Source organism: Vulpes lagopus, chromosome 4 (assembly GCF_018345385.1).
Source record: "Vulpes lagopus strain Blue_001 chromosome 4, ASM1834538v1, whole genome shotgun sequence".
In the NCBI taxonomy this organism is placed as follows: domain Eukaryota; kingdom Metazoa; phylum Chordata; class Mammalia; order Carnivora; family Canidae; genus Vulpes; species Vulpes lagopus.
This window is the reverse complement of record NC_054827.1, coordinates 117752922-117766480: the sequence shown is the minus strand read 5'-3', so window position 1 is coordinate 117766480 and position 13559 is coordinate 117752922.

The window sequence follows — 13559 nt, the reverse complement described above, 5'->3', positions numbered from 1 at the left end:
TCCGAGCTACTGCAGACCACAAACAAGAGACAGTCTAACTAACCCCCACCCAGCTATGCCAGGGGGACCTCACCATGTGGGATTTTGGCCTCCATTCCTGTGACCATTTATAGGGTATCCCAGGCTACCCAGCACACGCGGAAGATTCAGTAAGTTAGTTGCCTAATGGCAGCTCTCCTCATTCTGTGTGTAAGAAATGGACATGAGACTCTCACAGGTATCAGAGTATCTGCTTTACTGCTGCTGGTGAGGTTGGATGAGATCAGAAAATCCCACGTGGGCCCAAAGGCAAAGAGGGTTTTTTTTCCACCCAGCCCCAAGCAGAACCTCTGAATAAGTGGAGGCTGCCTGAGGCCCCCAGGCCCAGCTCCACCCTGCCCCCAGGGGCCATGCCTGCTCCCTGTTGCTCCTCACATGTGGGGGGCAGAGGAGAGTAAGCAGGTGGTCGCCAGAGTCCAAAACAGAGATGGCGATGCAGAGGTACAGGCCACCCCGACCCCATGGGCACAGCCATTCCCAGCGCTCCCGGGGTTCAGGCGGTCTAGTGGGGTGAGGAAATCCACCTGGAAAAATACCGAATAACTAGCTCAGATGCCAGTATCCAGCCAACAGGGAAAGCCAGTTGGCCCCAGAAGGGCTCTTAGACCTGGAAAGCTAAGTGACTCATTCAAGATCCCACAACGCAAGCAACCTGAAACCCCAAGCTTCTCCATGCCCCGGGGCATGCTTTACCCAGGGATCACGTATGCTTATTTATGGTATTCTTAAGCTCACCCCTCCTGAGCACTCGCCATAGGCCAAGCACAGGGCATCACATTGATCTATACACGAATCCTATGGAGTGGGAACCACATTGTGACCATATTATAGAGAACTGCTCACAGAAACGTCACAGCCTTACCTGAGATCACACAACTAGTAAAAACATGAAGTCAGTCTGTAAACCTAGATCAGTAGAGTCCTGGCAGGACACATGGGACACGTGCAGACGGGGGCATTTGAAGAGAGATGAAGAAAGGGACTGTGCACAGAGGGGAAGGCGGAGATTAGCTGTGAGGCCCGGGGCTGACTCGGAGCCATCATTCTCCTGACCTCAGTCCAGTTGGGCAGCCTCTAGACACGTCTCTCCTTTCCAGAGTCCAGCACATACGTGGCACCTCCAGGGAAGGTGAATTTTTTTAAAGATTTTATTTATTTATCCATGAGAGACACAGAGAGAGAGAGAGGCAGAGACACAGGCAGAGGGAGAAGTAGGCTTCCTGTGGGGAGCTCATGCAGGACTCGACCCCAGGATCACAACCTGAGCCAAAGGCAGATGCTCAACCACTGAGCCACCCAGGCACCCAAAGGTGAATTTTTAAGAACCATTTCTGTGGGACTGCTCACTGGATGCCTGTTAATATCCATGGAGAAAAGCACAATGGCAATTTTTCTTTATTTTTCCTTTTTTTAAGATTTTATTTATTTATCAAAAGAGAGAAAGAACAAGCATGGTGGGGAGAAGCAAAGGGAGAAAAAATCCCAAGCAGACTGCACCGAGCAGGGAGCCTGATGTGAGGCTCCATCTCATGACCCCGAGACCATGACCTGAGCCAAAACCAAAAGTCAGATACTCAACTGACCCCCAGGCACCCCAACAATTTTTTTAATTGCTCTTGGATGCTAGATGTATTTTACTTAGCACCATTTTGACTTACCTTGAAGCTCCGGCTCTTATGTGGGCTACATGTTGACATAAAATCATGCATTCTGCAGAACGCTTGGTGGAGGCAGAAGATACAGAGGATGGGTCTTGCTGAAAATATAGTTTGAAGCCAGACCGAGAGTATTCTTGTGGTCTGTGGATGCCTACCACGGAAATGCAGAGAGAGTCCTGAATCCATCCCGAGAGGGCTGGACCAGGGGACAAGGAGGGGAAGAGATGCATGTCCTCACCTGGGAAGGAGAGCAGGCAGGCTGATGGACTCAGCCCATGGTCCAAGGGAGGGCTGCCTAGAGACCGCGGTGCCTACGGGAAGGAGTGTGCATCAGAGAGCTTTGCTAGGATTAATTCTGAAAAAGGCAGAGCCCCCAGCTGGCATGAGATGCCACCAGACTGTATCAGCTAAGGACACGCTGCCATCCTGGGCAAGCCAGGAGTTGGAGCCCCATAACAAAATGAGCTCACCAAAGTCAAGCCATTGAGTGTGATTGGAGGGCTGTGGCTATGTTTAGAGAGGCTGCCTTCCTGGCATCGAGGCACTGGCAAATCTCAGCAGGGTTGTATGGGAGAGGGTGGGCCTGGCACTGCGGGTTCTCTGCCCGTACCCTTGCCACCCACCCATCCAGATGCATGAGTCAACATGAGGGCCTGCCCCGTGCCTGCACGGGCATTCTTGATCAGGGGCCAGTAACTATCCTCGCCACACGGGGATCACCAAATCTAGGGTCCTGGCTAGAGTCTTGAAGGGAAAGTCAGGTATAAACTTTTGAAGCTGAATGAATTTATTTTTAATTAAACCTGGTACCCGAGTACATCAAGCATTGGAAAGGTAGTTCTGTAGAACTGACGCTTCTGTTATTCAGCCAGAATTTAATGAGCCCTGTCTGAAATAACATCACCGAGAATGCTTGCAAATCATGTTTGCTAGGAGTAAACAGCCGGATTTCCAATACGCCCCACTTAGAAATTAGCATAGTGTCTCGAGAGTAATTAAACATCATTACTTTAGAACCAAAATGTCCCATGTAGTGGGAAAAATAACTGCACACATCGTTGTCTAGACATCCTTTTAAACAAAAGAATTCTTCTTTAAAGGCGAGGTGGGGGTGGGGGTGGGAAGACCATCGTGTCGGTGCTGGTACTCTGTATGGACTTGCCTTGAAGCCCACAGCAGTGGTTTGCAGCTTCGGTGTTTTGTTTTCCACTAAGAATAGAAAGTTCCTTCACATTGACCTGAGAGGTTCATATTCCCTCTTTTGTATCTTCATCTGTCTTATTGCAAAGTCGATGTTTACAGGTACTATGTGCTCACTCACATCAAAGTCCTAAAAACCCACTAGCCAGGACTGCTGGTCTTAGTCACTTGTGAGCACACACACATAACACACAGACACACCCATACACACCTATATACACATCTATACATATACACACAAAACACACATCTATACACCCATACACACACATCCACACACATACAAACACACACACATCCATACACACCCATACACAGACATATATATCCATATACACACATCCACGTCCACACACACACACATACACACACACACACACACACACACACACACCCCAAGGCTCAGAGCAGGGTTTCTCAGCAGTGGCATATTTCCTATTTGGGGCTGTATAAGTTATGAAGGGCACAGTCTTGTGCCCTGTAGGATGTCTACCAGCATCCTTGGCCTCTCCCACCTGCTGCCAGGGTCACCATTCTCAAGTTTTGGCAACCCCAAATACCTGCAAACATCATCAGATATTCTCTAGGGGTATCAGTGCCCCAAGGTGACACCTCCAGTGTAGACCGTCTGATGCCCTCAGGTGACAGCTCCAGTGTAGAGCATCTGATGCCCCAAGGTGACACCTTCAGTGTAGACAATCAAAGTGTGTGTGGAAAATAAATAAATAAATAAATAAATTAATTAAATAAAATAAAAATAAAGAAATAAATAAAACAAAGTGTGTGTGGAACCCTGTCTCTTTCCCAGGGTAAATGTGAGCTCAAGGGCCTGACAGGAGAGAGGGACTTGCACACATCCATTCTGTGCTCTGAGACGGGTGATGGCAAGGACCCCTCTCAGCCTGTACGAGTGGTACAAGGAGACCCCCAACCAGCCTCAAAGCCCACCATTCATTCTGTTGTGACTCAAGTATTAAGAGGGAAGTGCAGCCCAGCTAACAATATCTGATAGGAAGCCAGATGTAACACAACTACAGGTGGCAAGGAAGCTTCCCACATGAGGCAGTCATGGGTGGCGTTACAGGGAGAGGACTGGAGACTCAGCAGTGTGGTGGAGGCCTGTTGACGGGGACGTAGACAAGACAGTCGACCTCCCTAGGGCTCCCCCAGCCCCCTGTCAACTACTTCTCTCACCCTCAACTACCACAGCTCTGACACCGCAGTACAGACACTACTCTCAGAAGCCTTGAGTCTGGGACCCCATGGCAGATACTGTTTCTCACCAGGCTGCTGCATACACAAGAGATCATGGAGAGATAGAAGTGATGAGCTGAGGCTGGGGAGCGAGGAAGACCAGTCACACCACCATGCGGAGGGTGGAGACCAGAGGAAGCAGATCAGTTGGGGAGAGAACTAGCTGGGAGGTGAAACCAATGGTGAAGTACTGGATCTGGAGGTTGAGAGAGGTGTCATGGTCGGCATCAATATACATGGTACCTGTGGAAGGTCTGGGTCCTGGGAAGGCCAGTCGAGCCAACAACCTACATGTGCACACAAGTATATTGGTTCCTCAGAATATGAGACACAGAATTACCGTAGGATCCAGCAACTCCACTTCTGGCTATTTACCCAAAAATATTGGAAGCAGGCATCCTGATCTTGGTGCCAACCTGTAATTGGAGTCTGAAAGTGTGAAACAAGATAAAGGAGATGATTTTATACACTAAAGGCCAGCACATAATGAATTTCCCAGTGTTAGTGATGTCTATGCACAAAATAGCACAGCATCAACTTTTCAAAGCAGAAACGACAGAAGATAGGGGAGAGCCTGGACAAACCCATGCTAATAACATGAGAATGTAAAAGCCCTCGTTCTGATCTAGACAAATTAAGGAGGAAAGATCTAGCAACGATAGAGAGAACCTAAATAAATCATCAGTCTTAGAGTGCTGTGTCCAATCTAGCACCCTGATGATATAGCATATTTCTTCTTGTCAAGTGCATTTAGATCAATTGTGGAAATACATCATATTCTGACTCATAAATAAGATAAATAAATTCTAAGACAGAAACATTATTAAGAGCATGCCAACCAGAATAAATAAAATGACAAATTACTAACAAATATTTTAAAATATGCTCTTGGGTCAAGGGAGAAATGAAAAATGAAACCACAAAATTTCTAGAAAACATGAAAATGAGAAGCACATCTAGAAATACAACCAAAGTAGCACTCATAAGAACAATCCACATATCCTTGAATAATCAGACCAATAGGGATAAAAATGAAAATAAATTAAATATTCACCTCAACAAACTAGGAAGAACAAAAACAAAACAAGCCAAAAGAAGGCATAAGAAAGAAATTTAAAACAATAAAAGCGGAGGGGCAGCCTGGCCAGCTCAGTCGATAGAGTGCATGGCTCTTGATTTCAGCATCATGAGGGCTTGAACATGAGGGCTTGAACAAGCCCCACAGTGAGTGTGCAGCCTACTCTCAGTAAATAAGTTAATTTTTAAAATAAATAAAAGGACAAAACAGAAATAATTTTTATACAGAAAACTGCAGAACTTACACATATTTTTTTTAATTCAGCAATTTAAAAAGGGGAAAGGGTGCCCATGAATTGCAACATAGAAATTTAAAGGAAGAAACAGCCTTTGTGACAGATGAAATTTTTAAATACTAAGAGATTACTTTCTATAAACATGTATAAGTGAAGAATTTTATTTTATTTGAATGCAATAACGCGGAGAACACAATGCGACATTAGTTTCGGGTTACAGTAGTGATTTGACAGGTCTGCAGGTGATGCTGCGCTCACCACCTGCCCCACCCCTGTTTCTACAACATCACACTGACTGACTCCTCCTGCCCTGCTCTCTATTCCCCTGACTTACTCATCCCATAACTGGAGGCCTCTCTGTCCATCTCCTCTTCACCCATTCTGCCCAAACCTCTACCGCCCTCCCCTCTGGCAACCAGCACCATGTTCTCTGTATTTTAGTTCCGATTCTGCTTTTTGTTTCTCTATTTTTTTTAAGATTCTATTTATGAGTGAAATCACATGGTACTTGGCTTTCTCTGTCAGACTTATTTCACATAGTATATTACCTGCTAACTCCATCTGCATGGTCACAAATGGTGAGATCACATCCTTCTTTACAGCTGAGCAATATTCCAGTCTGTACATACCAGGGTGGCTAAAATAAACACCACAGGAAACAACAGGTGTTGGCGAGGGCATGGAGAAAGGGGAACCTTTGTGCACTGTTGGTGGGAATGCAAGCTGGTGCAGCCCCTCTGGAAAACAGTGTGGAGGGTCCTCAGAAAGTACAAGTCAAGAAAAATTTTAAGGGTAAAATGAATAACTTCCTCAGAAGATATAATGTACCAAAATTGACTCCATAAAGATAGAAAATGCCAACAGAATATTTTTCACTGAAGACATAAAGAAGGGTTACCAAAGTGCACCTCCCCCAGCCTCAAAAGATAGTCACTGGATTTCACTGGAAAGTTCTAACCCAAAGTTTTAAAGATTTGATAATTTGCAACGTTCATGTTCTGGAACACAGATAAAGGACAAAGATGTAAAATCCCTTAAATCAAACGCTGACAAGTTTTCATAAACACACACAGTACAGCCCCATCTCACCTAACAATATCACTACAAAAAGTCCTGATAAAATATCAGCAAATAGGGGCGCCTAGGTGTCTCAGTCAGTTGGGCATCTGCCCTCAGCTTGGGTCATTTGGGGTCCTGGGATTGAGTCCCATATTCAGCTCTCTGCTCAGTGGGGAGCCTGCTTTTCTCTCTCTCTCTCTCCCCCCACCCCTTCCCATCATTTGTGTTCTCTTGCATGTGCAAATAAATAAATAAAAATTTTTGAGAAATCAGCAAATAGAATTCAACACCAAAAATAAAAATACATATGATTGAGAGATTCATTCCAGAAATGTAAGGGCAGTTTGATAAGAAGTCTGTCAACATACCTCCCCGGAATGAGAGAGGCGAGGAGACAAATTACATCATCACCTCCAACAGTGCAAGGTCACGGCAGTCACGGCAGAAACCTGGACTGTGTCTTCCAACTGCCTCCGCTTCTCAAGGAAGGAGGAAGCAAGGTCACCAAGGCTGCACATGGGAATTAGGGAACAGGGGAAAACATGGATATGAAATTATCATCCAGGAAACAGTTTATCTTAATCACATCGAGCAAAACTGTGTCACCGTGGAAAATTATTCCTGCAGTTTTCAGAGGACTGGTGTGTATCCATGTTTCCCAGCACTCAGGGAATGTGCAGGCCTGGCCCCACAAGGGGATGCTCTGAGAGCGGGATTTGCAGGCTCATCCCAGCGATGCTGTCCCCCAAGGCGGCCTCCTCCCCTTCCCGCCTGTGTGATCTCCTTCATCTTCCACACTCGGTGTCAGTATAAATTACAAGAGATTAGTAAGACAAAGTCATCTTCAAAACAAAATAAAGATGTCACTTCTTCAAATCCCCCTTCTTGGAATTTAACCTACAAATGTATGAGCCCGAGCACTTGGTCGTACCTGCCCATGGATGCTCACTGTGGACTTATCCCTGGAGAAAATGATCAAAATGCCCATCGGTGAGGGACTGGCTAGGAAACTGTATTACCACCGGGCAACATGACACTACACCAGGCATGAGAAGAAATCGGGTAGATCTGCACATGTGGACTTGGAGAGCTGTCTGGGATATATTATGAGGCAGAAAAACATGTTTTAGAGCCATACGAATAATATAACCCCACATCTTTTTAAAAATTGTGTATGCATATAGGAATGCATTACCTTACCTATTACATATTACATTACATATTACATATTATGACATTACATATTAGCTGCAAGCTTGTAAAGAAATCAGAAATCAGGCAGCCCAGGTGGCTCAGCAGTTTAGTGCCGCCTTCAGCCCAGGGCGTGATCCTGGAGACCCGGGATTGAGTCCCACGTCAGGCTCCCTGCATGGAGCCTGCTTCTCCCTCTGCCTGTGTCTCTGCCTCTCTTTCTCTCTCTCTCTCTCTCTCTCTCTGTCTGTCTCTCATGAATAAATAAATAAAATCTTAAAAAAAATAAATCAGAAATCTTTGGTAGGAAAATGTTAAGGAACTTACCTCCTCTAAATAAGCCCCCTCCTGGCTGGGCTTGCCTCAACTCCTCCCAACACCCCCTCCAGCATCTTCTCCAGGCTGCCGCTGGGCCGCAGGAGGCTCAGTGTCTATTTTTGCATGATTTTCAGAAGCACTAGAGGGCCCTGGTGCTCCTATACCACTATTTACAGGAGCAGCTCACTAGGGCGCCCTAAAAATCATCAGGAAACTGGATCTCTCATCGGCTATGTGACTTGCTTAAGGCCACATATCTAATTAACATGAAAGTTAAATTTTGAACATGTTCTCAGTCCCATGGCTGTGCCACTATGTGTATCATTGAGCTGCATCGTCCTATCCATCCTTCAGGACTGTCAAGCCGACCTCACCTACTCTGTGAAGTCTTCCAGGATGCCCCCTTCCTCTGAACAGCATGGGATGTGAATCACTCTTATGGACTCTGTCGTTGCCCACTTTAGTATTGAGTCGTCTGGCCCGCTCCTCCATGAGCTCCTGGAGGGAGGTTTCCTGCATGCACTACATTTGTGTAATACCCATGGCCAGGATCAGGGTGAAACAATAAGGAACCTAGGGCCAAAATTCAAGGAGGAGCTCACTCTCAGGGTCACTCGTCTCACCCTGTCCCAGCCTGGTAACACATGATGGGAAGAAAGATCTACTGCATCCTGTAAGTTGCCTCCACACACCAGAATGCTCAGAGCAGCTCTTGGTGGGGGCCAGACCGTGCAGGGTCAGCCACGACGAGCAGCTGACGGCACAGGGATCCCAGCGCTCTCAGCCTTCCTCCTTCTGACATTCACTGTGGAAGGCGCCACACAGAGCGCCTGGACAGGACCAGGAGGAAAGGGCGCTGCAGAGGTGGGTGAGACGCAGGCACCCCCTGAAAGCACTCACAGGCAAGGAGGGACCCCTGGCTATCTGCCACTACTTTCCACGGGGCACAATCCCGTTATCGAATTCATCTTCTGTTACTTCCAAAGTAGTGATTTATTAATAAAACGTGCCTCCATGCGGTAATTTGAAATTCGATGAAAAAGAAAAAAAGAAATCAGATGAACGAAGTGGACCCATTTATCATTTCCTTTGTCTCAGGGTCTGAAGCTCTTCCTTACATTTGTATTCATAGCTGGACGCTTCGATTTCCAGAATGAGCCTGCCGGCAGCGCCCAGCCCCGTGAGACCAGGCAGCCGGCTCCCGCCGCACTCCCCGGGCTGCACAGAGGGCCACGGCGCTCAGGCTTCATTCCAACCACCTGCCACGTCACTCCTTGGGGGCGAGGTGAAGAACTGAGGTAGACTTCTACTGCAACAGTGGGAAAGGCGCTGGGGGTCTCCTCGGCTGGAGGCCAAGCTATTCTTCTAACTCCAGACTGCTCTGGTCCCCCCAGCAGGATGCACGATCCGAACATCCAACTCCCTGGATGTGGTCCTGCTCCAAACAGCAATCTAATCGGTTGGGTCTGTAGAGAACAGCCCTCAGGATTGACACCTGTATTTGTTCCTCCAAAGCAGGCCATGTGAGGAGGCCCCTCCAAGTCACCTTGGTTGGCCCTAAATTCCTGTGCGTCTCCTGACCAATGAGAAGCCACAGCCAGAGTCCATCTGTCCCTACTTACAGCTTACCTTACCCTCTGCCTCCCCACCTTCCTCCCATCTGATACTCTGAGATCTTTGCTAAGATCTCTGGAGCGAGCGAAGCAAAAGCCAATTGGTTCAAAACCAAAAACCACTGAGCATCAAGCTGATGAGATGATTTTGAGAAAGCAAGAGATCCTTAATCCCTTCTGGCTGATGCACAATCACCAAATCGTGTTGTCAGTGGGCTCCTTGATGTTTCTAAGGATGAAACCACCATGTAGTCTTGTCAGAATGCTAGAGACAATCACATACCATGTCATCACTGATCACTAATGGATGAGTAAGTGAAGGGACCCTACTAAGGCCAGACAGGAAGACGGAGAAGAATGAAGTAGAGCAGGCCCTGGTGCCAATTTCTGTGCATGCTCACTAACACTTGTGATCACCTGCGTGTTTCATTTTACATGGACTAGAGGCTGTGAAACAGTATTTCATTGTGGCTTTGACTCTCATTTCCCTAATAATAAGTGAGGTGAACATTTTCTCTTATGTCTATTGGTCATTCGCATAACTTCCTTGGAGGACTGTCTCCTCGGACTCTTTGCCCATCGCTAACTTTTTGTTATTAGGTTCTAAGAGTTCTGACAACCAGGACCTTTGCACATGACTTGCAAGTATTTCTTCCATCCCCTGGGTCGTCTCTTTGCTTTCTTCATAGCATCTCTGGGACACAAACATGTCTAGTTTGAATACAGTCTAATATACCTATATTTTCTTTTGTCACATTGGCTTTTGGCATCATGTCTAAAAAAAACAATTCCTAATCCAATGCCACAAAATATTTATTCCTATATGTTCTTTTAAGAGTTTGATAATTTAAATCTTCTTATTCCTCTCGAGTTAATTTTTGCCCATGCTTTGAGGCAAGAGTCCAACCTCACCCTTTTGTAAGTGGCTATCCTGAGGTCCCAGAAGCATGCCTTGAAAACACTGTTCTTTCCCCACTGAATTGTATTAGCATCTCTGTCAAATCTCAACTGACCATAGAGGTGAAGGTTTATTCCTGTCTACTATATCCCATTAACTTACATATTTATCCCCATGTTAGTGTCACACTCTGGATTACTGAGCTTTGTAGTAAGTTTGAGCCTGGGAAGTGTGAGTTGTTCAATGAATTTTTCTTGGCCATTTTGGATTCTTTGCATTTCTTTTTATTTTTTAAAGATTTATTTCTTTATTCTGTGGGGGAGGGACAGAAGGAGAAAGAATCCTGAGCAGACTTCCTGCTGACGTGAAGTCCCACATGGGGCTCAATTCCAGGACCCTGAGACGGGGACCTAACCCAAAACCAAGAGTCAGACACTCAACCAAGAGAGCCACCCACACACCTCAGGGCCTTTGCATTTCATATGAATTTTAGGATCAGCTTGTCCTGATCCTAAATGGCAGCTGGAATTTTGGTAAGAATTGTCCCATTGTACTTCTTACCTGTCCTTATTTTGCTTCATTTGGTCTGAATGATGGAATTTTGGTTCATGGACATTGATTGAAGTGTACTCCATGAAGCAGGAGACATGGTGTAGTTTGCCCCTGTGATGCCGGCAGATGTACTAATATCTACAATGTGCCCCTGAAAGCCACTGAGCCAAACCAGTCTATCCTCCCCTGTGTCATCCCATGAGTCCATGGACCACAGCAAGAGGTCAGGCAGGAGGCCTGACAGAGGAAACAGAAAGTCCTCCCTGACCCCCTTCCAAACACTCTTCCAAACTAGAAACCCTGTCCAGTTACTGTAATTAATGTTCTTAAGCCAGGAGGGAATATAAATCAGACCTTCCACTAACTTGCATCAATGTGAATCCATACCCAACACACACACACACACACACACACACACACGCACGTGTGCACGCACACTCAGCCCCCATTCACCCTACAAAGGCTTAACTTCTAGAGAAGCTTGATTATGAACAGAGAAGTGCTTTTCCCTTTATTCAGTTGTAGTTTCAAGATGGTCCTGGCAAAAGCTGATGCTCAGCCGTGAGGCTTCTGACTGCACATACATGATAACAAGCAAGGAATGCATAGTTTGTTGGTCATATTTGCATATGCAAATTAGGCCAGTATCCCTAACTTCTCTTCCCTAGCAAAAATATGGTAGGGGATGCCTTAGTCTGACAAAATTTAAATATTCACTTAGACCTCAGCCATCTTTTGGTAAGTTAAGAGCCAGGATATCAAATTGCATCAGATAGAAAATCATTCTCACATCTGTGCCCTAAAAATGAACTAACTTTGCTTTAAGTAAATTTATTTTTAACTCATAATGAATGTGGAGTAGAGGCTGACTCTATGAATAAGTACACATAGTTGAAATTCAGGTTTGACCATGTACTAAATGCATTCTTCATGGATTTACTCTTCAGGGACCAGACCTACACTTTTTGCACACTCTGTCTGTAGGAATCAGGTGAATTTAGTAACACCTGACCCTCTGGCTCTCATCATATCTACAGGGTCACTTGTATTTCTGGAGTGCAGGACAACCCACATGTAGGAAAGAAAGTAAATGAAATAAGTTAATTTATACAAATGGTGCTTTAAAAATCGTATGATTTTTAAAATGTTAGTTGTTTATAACTATATTACTATCATGATAATTATTATCAGAGCAGGAACCAGGAGGCTTTGATTTTTATTCTATTCCCTGGCTACATATACTTTTTTTTTTTTCTTTCTGATGCTCTGGGGCATCCTTGACCCATTACAACAGACACTGACCTTTCCCATCATGGTACCCAATGGGCAGAGCAGGATTTCCATGCCACAGGGAAGGGAAAGGTTGAAGGCAATAGACCTCTGGCTTTGAGGTTAACCCATAGAGCCTGATTCCAAGCCCCTGGACTCTCTATCTCTCCCAATCTTTCTCCTCCCAATCCTTCTGCCTCCACCTACCACCTGCCATCACTACCAGGAAAGCTGAGCCTTGAAAATACGGCTCCTCAGGTGACAGATGTGTGCAAACACACAGGATTCGAGGAGGCACCATCTCTCCTATCCTACTCAGCAAGCTAGAAATGGCGACCCAAGACATGTGGTAAGATGATGAGCAAACAGTGCTAAATGGCCCTGGTTTGGAGTCGAGGAAGAATGCCATATGGACCCAGGTATACAGACAGACCACCACATCCTGTTCCCCAGGCAGCTAGACACTGCTGTCTCTGTGTGGTTGCTGCAAAGATGGTGAAACAGGTGTGCTCCTTCTCCGGCCACTCTGAAGCTGTCATAAGTGTCATCAGCTGGACTCAGTAGGAGCACGGAAGACTAAGGGGTTAAGGGACCTCTGGACAAATCCCACCAGAGGCAGAAAAACAGGAGTCTCATCCTGGCTCCTTGGTCCCTAAGACTCTACTTCCATGGCGTGCTGTACTGGAAATGCTCCAGGATCTGGAGTGAGACATCACAGATTTGGGTCCCAGCTCTCCCCTCCCCCAATCAGCCATGGGACCCTGGCCACTCTTGTTTAACATTTTTAAGTCTTGATCTCTTCATCTGTAAGAGGGAGATCCATGAGCTACCAACCTGACAAGGTTTTGGTGAGGGTCCAATGAGATAATGGGTGGCGAAACCCTTTGAACCAAACTATGCTGAGTCCATGGAGAGTCTCCTGGGCCCCCACCACTGTGGCGAGCTAGTGAGCACATCAGTGTTAGCCCACAGACAAAATCACTGCAGATAGCGGTTTTCCCTGCAAAGGAGCCAATGTGGGGCATGCAGACCTCTCTGGGAGGTGAGCCCAGGGACAGGTAAAGGGGAACCGTAGATCCAAACGTGGGCATATCCGTGGTCACCAACAGCCCTTTTCAGGAATCACGGGCCATCTTTTCATCTATTCCAGGCTGGTGTCCTGGCCATGAGGTACGTTGTCACGGACCTACTAATC